Source organism: Pygocentrus nattereri, chromosome 8, assembly GCF_015220715.1.
Source record: "Pygocentrus nattereri isolate fPygNat1 chromosome 8, fPygNat1.pri, whole genome shotgun sequence".
In the NCBI taxonomy this organism is placed as follows: domain Eukaryota; kingdom Metazoa; phylum Chordata; class Actinopteri; order Characiformes; family Serrasalmidae; genus Pygocentrus; species Pygocentrus nattereri.
The window spans coordinates 46817751-46825419 of record NC_051218.1 but is presented as its reverse complement, the minus strand read 5'-3'; positions in this window follow the sequence as shown (position 1 = coordinate 46825419).

The window sequence follows — 7669 nt, the reverse complement described above, 5'->3', positions numbered from 1 at the left end:
CTCTAAACTATAAACAGACGGCGTCTCTTCAGTGATCTGCTCTGGAAACATCACTTTTAGAGAACAACACAAAGAGCGGCGCAGATTTTTGGCTCTCAGCAGTAAATTGTGAGGATATAGTGAAATGTGGAGATCAGAAAACACACGTTCTGTTTTCTGGGGATTTTATAAAAACAAAAAATGACTTTTATTTCTTGCAGTTACTGAATAATTTGCCTTACAACTTGGTCACAAAAATTCAGATGGACAAACCAAAATACCCTGGAGAATAAGAGGTTAACAAACTCTTCCCAAAGTAATAATTCTTTAAAAAATCAACATTTTATCTGAATTTAAGATAAAATTGGTCAACTTATCAGTCACGTAATAATGATTCACTCGGAATAGTTCAGAATTTGCTAATCAGCTGTAAGTGTTACTAGAGGAGAACACCTTTGAGTTCCTGCTGTTTCCGGTGTTCAGCAGATACCAAAAAACATAAAACTGGCCCCTCAGTGTTGGACAGATGACCGGCAGGCACACTTCACTTTTCTGGTGCCCGACAAAGTGTTTACGTCAGACAATCAGTCCCCACCCAACCGTATAGTCAGAGCACGACAACTTCCTTGTGAATTTGCCTGCACACCCACACATCAAACACACTGTCACAAAGCGACGAGACAGACGACTTTACTCATGAACCGTTTACTGTGATGTTGTGTCAGAGTCAAACCGCAGCTTCACCGTCCTCACCACCTGTTTACCGACCGTCTGCGTTACGTCAATCATCTTCTGTGTATAAATACGCTCACCATCCACTTTATAGAAGCACCTACCATGTACTTAAATCTGGTGTACATACTGTAAATTCTCTATATTGTCTTAAATTATTAGTAAAGTGTTTATTTTTACATAAATGGCTGCAACTGTAACAACTGCAATTTCCCCCTGGGATCAATAAAGGAATCTGAATCTGAATCTGAATCTCATGTTCTTCCACTCTCTCGCCACTTCATGAGCTCCACCTGCTTTATACGAGTCTAGCATCTGTTTTACCTCTGATCAATTTCTAACACACCTCCTTCAGCTAATAAACGAGGACCGTAATACTGAAGACAGTAATTAGATTGATCAGGGGGGTCTATTAGGGTTCATAAGGAAGGTGGATCTCCAGGAGCAGCGTTGGTGACCATGTTCTACAGTCTTCAGAGAAAGGGTTCCATATAATCCCAAAAATGTTCTGTTCTGTTATGGGACCCTTAATGCTCTATAACACAGTGTTTTAAAAGGTTCATACAGCAGGTTTTCCATCATAGACATGAACCATTTAGCCATGCAAAGCGTCGTTCACGCATTCAAATGGCTCTTTGAGTGTACGCAGGAGGAATTACAGGGCCATGAAGAAGTTTTTACCCCTCTTGATTTCTTGCATTGCACATTCATCAGGCTAAACTGTCTCAAACTAAGTTTAATATAAGACAAAGACAATCCGAGTAAACACAAAACACAGTTTTTCAAAGGAATTGCATCTATTGAAGAAAAATTGGGATCAATCAAACTAGACACACAGGCTTGTTTCAGTCCATTTGAATCTAAGCATCTGTTAAATAGAACCTTTCCAGCAACATGAAGTGAGCTGACCTTGATGAACAGTCTGATAGGCTCTGGTGCTTCAGCAAACCACAATAAGAGCCATTATATCCTAACACAGAGAACAGGGCTGAGTCTTCCTCGAAGTGGTCAGCCAACAAAAATTCCTCCAAGAGCACAGCGATGACTGAGGGGTCCATGGGAGAGATGCAAGGCGAAGACCACTGATACCACACATACAGGCTGATCTCACACTTACCAAAAAACCTTTTGGACTGAGTCAAAAGTGGAACAGGGTTCTACAATTAGAACAATAGACCAACAAACATTCTGGTGGAGGTGTGATGGTGTTGGGATGCTTTGCTGCCTCAGGGCCTGATCGAGTGGCCATTGACATGAATCCTGCTCTCTACCGGGAAATCCTGCAGGAGCATGTCCGGTTATCTGTCCATGATCTGAATCACAAGAGCAAGTCCACGTCTGATTGGCTCAAAGGAAACAAAGTTGAGGTTTTGGAGAGGCAGAGTCAAAGTCCAGGCAGTTTGGGTTCAAACTCCTTCCAGTGTGCCTGAATTAAAGCAGTTCTGCCAGATAGACTGATCCACAGTTCCTCCACAGTGATGTGAAAGACCAGAGGAAGCTGTTGCTGCTAAATGACACAGCGTCATTACGTTTAGGAAGCCCATTACTTTCTCTGGTCTAACTGTTGGAAAACTTTTCCTTCAATAAGTGAAATGATCATTAAAAACTGTTTTTATTTATTTATTTATTTGTTTGTTTATTTGTTTGTTTGTTTGTTTGTTTGTTTTTTGTTGAGAATCTGAAGCCATTTATTGTGAACAAGTGAGCAAAAAAGAACGTTAAGAAGGGAAAATACTTTATTACAGCACTGAACCATGAAAGAACCATTTGTTGGATGTACTTCACTCATCATTGGTCAGTGTCTGATCACAGAAGCATCACTGAGCAGATGTTACCTGGGTGTTATCATCCTCAGTCCAGCAGTAACGCTGTAATGACAGTAACATGGTAGTGTGTGTGTTGTACTGGGACAAGTGTATCAGACACAGTGGTGTTGGGTTTTCCTCACTGCTTGGTTGTTCGTGATCAACAACCCAAAAATGTCCAGTTAGAGGTGGTTCTTGTGGTCAAACGCTGACTACTGAAGAAGGACGAGAGAATCGCCAATACGAATTGTGCTTCAGCAGAGGAGCCACAGCCTCAGCCTGCCTGTTAAAGGCAGGTGTTTGTATAATCCGGGAGGTGAACAGAGTCTCAGAGTCTCTGTGTGTTTGTTAATCTTCTTAGTGTCTCAGCATTTTCTTCCTTTTCTCTTTGGGTCCAGGTCGTTTGACTCCGGAACACTCAATGCCTTAAAACAGAGACAGAAGTTTGCAGTTGCGTGTAAAAATATTTTATTAGGTGAAAAGTATGTTTTGCTCTCCACTCTGCAAACCAACCTATTCAACCACAAACATAACAGTCACAATAAAGTCAACAGCTGGGCACTTTGTTTTTATTGAACACTGATAGTTTATTGTTTTTTCCTATCTTAACAGGGTCCATCAAACATTACATCCACCCCCAATAATTCTCAATGTTATTCTGCACAAAAATCTGAATCTGACTGATGAGGTGGGAACAAAATGCAGTGGAAACTATGGAGGACGTTGACTGACCCTAACCCTTCCTTGTTTTTGTGTTCCTGTTCACCGGTGGTTCAGTTGACTGCCGTCTTCCTGAGCTTGTCTGTCTGCTCTGATGATGTTTTGCGAATGTGCAACAAAAGCTTCACTGCATTGCTTCCAGCTACGTCTGCCGACTGCATGACAACTGGAATGTAGACCGTGTTGATAGGACTGCAAGCAGAGCGTCTTTCCAGGTCTGTTCACCAGACTGTTTGCAGTCCCTCTCTCTGGAGCTTAACCCTGCTGCTCACTTACGTGTCGTGTCTTAAGTCTTTCTGTCACAACATTCCTCCCTCCGTCTCCTTCCTTCCGTCTCCTTCATCTGTCTCTCCTCCCCTGGGTCATCACAGGCGACCCTGGCTTCCTGTTTTTAGATCATCTCTGGGCTCTTCTTGTCCTCTTGGCATCCCTCCTTTACAGCATCCCTGAAGAAATGTTCTAAGCGGCACTGGGGGGCTTTGCTCCCTGTCACATCAGAGCCAGCTTAATTCAAAGGTCACAATGATTCTGTCCAAAGGGCACTGCATGTGCAGGGATGTATCACCCCTTCTAATTAGTGCATATAGTTTCTTTAAGGTTGTGCATTAAAGAGAGAACACAGTCCCTATCAATAGACAGACAGACAGACAGGCAGACAGAAAGAAAGAACAAATGATTTTCACAAAAAATGATTTTCACAAAAAACATACACTATGCAGAAATAAAGCATATCTATGAGAGACATGTGGTATGTGAGTATGTGAGTGAAATAACCAACTGACACTTAACAGTAATCAATAACCAAGATTTCAGAAAAACCACTGGATGAACAGCTGTCTACAAACCTTTGGACGCTGTGTAGACGCGCACATACAGGGTTAGATTAGTTATAACACTGTAAATAAATGAGCCTGAGTTAGACAGAGTGGACCAGCTGGTTCAGAGTTCATCATTTTTATATCCCGTAATGGTGATGTGCCTCTGTTGTCCAAAAGGGGGCAGAGCATGCATGGGTTTTCATGAATGCGGTGGTGGCGCACTTTGGTCTAAACTGGGGCCCAGTCCTTTCAGAGTAAGACAGCGTGTTCTGACAGCATGACTGGCAACATGCTCTTTTGTCTTTGTAGAAACTGGAGGCATTTGCCTTTGGTGTGTTCGCTTTGGCATGTGTTCAAATTCAAATGAGAAAAGCAGCTTCAGTGTTTAGTTGAGAGTCTATTCATCCAGAAAACTACTCGGTAAAGAGTAACCAAAGCTAGAAACCCAGACTAAAAGAATGCTTCACTGAAATACTGCATTATGTGGCTAAAGAAGAGGAGTGCTATTTAATAATCATATCTATTGATCTCTTCTGATATCCATGACTATATTTGGTGAAGCATTTCTTGGTGATGGATGTCAGTGGAGTTTTTTCAGAGTTTCTAACTAAATGGTTAAAATGCGAGCAGATTCATTCAGAGCGGTTTGATGTGAAATGCCCTGTTTTAGAGAAGCACACAGGCCCAGGAGCTCACGCTGTCATAGGAACCAGGTGTCTGGATCACAGGGTGTGTATCACAGTGAACTATTGCAGGAAACAGGCACAAATACTTTGTTTGAGGCTTTGTTTTATGATAGTTTTGAGAAACGTTTTGACCTAAAGCACAGTGGGGTCCACAAGTCTGAGACCACATTGAAAATATTGGATTGTTTTGATTTAAACCTGACAAAAACAACAGTGTTAGAAAAAAATTAAACAAAGACACAGAGATAATAAAAAAAGAGATATTAAAGATTTCGCTCACAGCTTCAGACGACTCTCAGCTACATTTTATCAGCTGATCAGAGGCTTTTATACAAATTCCACAGAAAGAAGGGGACAAACCAGACACAGATGGATGGTTTATGGTAGAATTTGTCACGTATAACTTTACAGTAAATTGTAAAAAATTACAAAGGAATGCAAAATAGACATTTTTCTAGTCTCAGACTTACAGACTTGACTGTATACATGCGCACACACACACACACACACACACACATATATATATATATATATATATATATATATATGAAATGAATTTATAGCAGAGAGTTACGTGCAGAGGTATATCCAGTTTCACCAATATTTTTCCACGATCAATGTTACATATAATAAAAGGGATACGTTTACAGGGTGTTTTGAATAGTAAATGTAATGTGGCCACATTTGCTTTGTGGACATTGTGACCCCTGGATTTTATTAACACGTTTTACAACCATTTCACATCAAACCACTCTCAATGACTTTGTTCCCATCTGAACGATTGAATTATGCAGAATTATGAGCAACAGGTGGAATTTCCCCTCATGTTGCACTGCATGCATGTGCGGATGACTTCATATACAAGAGGACAGAATGAACAACCAGCAACCTGCAGTTATGTTAATAGTGGACTACAGCGTTGGAAAACCTGCTGCATTAGATGCCCTGAATTAAAGTCTGAAGCTGATGTTTCAGTAAAAGCCCAGCCATAAAACCAAAAACCTCATCCACGCGCTCCTGGCAATTTATCTGACCAAGAATGTGTTAAAAGCATTTTAGCCCACATCCATTTTAGCTCTGCTTCCAACAACCAGCCTGCATTTGTTGGCGCAACTTGCCGACTTGCGGGTGCGTGTCACAAATGACAGCTAATAGGCCTGCAGCCCTGATGGTTCCTCCAAAAAGCTCAGCAGCAGTGAAAACTGAGAATCGATCTCCATCAGTGATAAACATTTCAGTTAATGCATTTCAGAAAATCCTCTGGTGTCATAAAGACTCTGATGAGCAGCTTGTCTGTTTTTTGTTCGAAGGCGAGGAAGGAACCTCAGAAACGTTAAGGTTCCTCGTGAAGGTGGCGGCTGCCGACAGACTCGGTCAGGATGAGTCAGACTGTTTGTTTCTGTAGAAGCTGCTGTCACTGAAAGTGTTTAATAAGGTCTGGTTTCGCTCCGTCTTGACGTCGGGGCGCTTTCTCAACCTTTACAAGCGGTGAAAGGATTGAAAGACCTGGAGGGCGTTTGTGAACCAAGACAGTCTGTTTTGTTTTGTTTTGTTTTGTTTTGTTTTGTTTTGTTTTGTTTTGTTTTGTTTTGTTTTGTTTTGTTTTGTTTTGTTTTGTTTTGTTTTGATTTGTTTTGTTTTGTTTTGTTTGTGTTTCCATGGCTGACAGGTTTTGTGTGGTATACTTCGAACAGAATGACGTGTTGCATATGAGCCATTATAGCGTAACGAGGCACAGTATGGCATCCAAATGTTTCCTTGTGGAAGCCAAAGGTCACTTTAAGGGCTACAAAAAGTGACCATTAACCGATGCTGCAGATCTGATGATCTGTGTGTGTTTTTAATTTCCTTAAACAGATTTTAAAATCATTTTAGATAAATAAACTAAGACAAATATGAATATAATAAGAGACAGAAATAATGACTAGGCCTGATGTGAAATGATTTTATAGAAAATGTTGCTGACACTGTTAAAATGTAAAGTAGACTATGAGTAGGCAATAAGCGATAAGTGGAACCGGTGGGCCGCCCAGAAAACACTGAGCAAAACGTCAGTGGGCCTCCAGCTGTGGTCCACTATCCTCTCACTATCAGGGAACATCTCCTCATACATTTCTTTATTTTTAACTTGATAAATAGTTCACACCAGATCTGTGAGCCTGTTTACACCTTGCATTAACATGCACTTTTGGTGCTCTGATCAGTTTAGAGTTCATCAGACTGCCAGAAGAGCCAGGTGTAAACACCCACATGATGCATCGTGATTGGACTACAGTCAGACCATTTAAAGGAAGACCACTCAAATGGCATTCGGAGGTGGTCAGAGACGGATCTGGCCAAATTTAACACAGAAGTAAACAGAGTGAGTTTTCGGTAATTATGCAGAATTCCCTCTGCTGAGCTCTGACTGGCAGGTGAGAGGATAAACAACGAAACCAAAGGTGGAGGAAACGTGAAGCAGGCGCGCCTTCCTGCACTCCAGGCTGATGAAAGTGTCCAAGCCAAGCTTGTCCACTCGTATCGTAATGAGGGAAAGAGTAAGCAAAAGCACAACAGAAGCGGCATACGTGTTTCCGTTTTTCCACAGGGAAAGTACAGTCCGATCTCATCTGGTCACACCGGGGACGCAGTTTAGTGAAAAGTGTAAACAGAATCTGGTTCTAGATACGATCTGGACACGAAACACCTGTTAATGCAAAGCGTAATCAGGCTCTAATTCTCATAAGAGCTCCTCAGTGATTGGTTTATCTCACTTCTGTTGGATCTCAGTGATTCTGTTTGATGTTTAATGTCATCTCTTTAATTCTGTTTCCATAACTCCATAACACTTTATTTAGATAGTCCACTTTAGATACTTTGTAGATACTTAATTTACTTTGAAGTTATATTTAACTAAATATCTACTAAATTGACCATCGTTTCCTTTAAT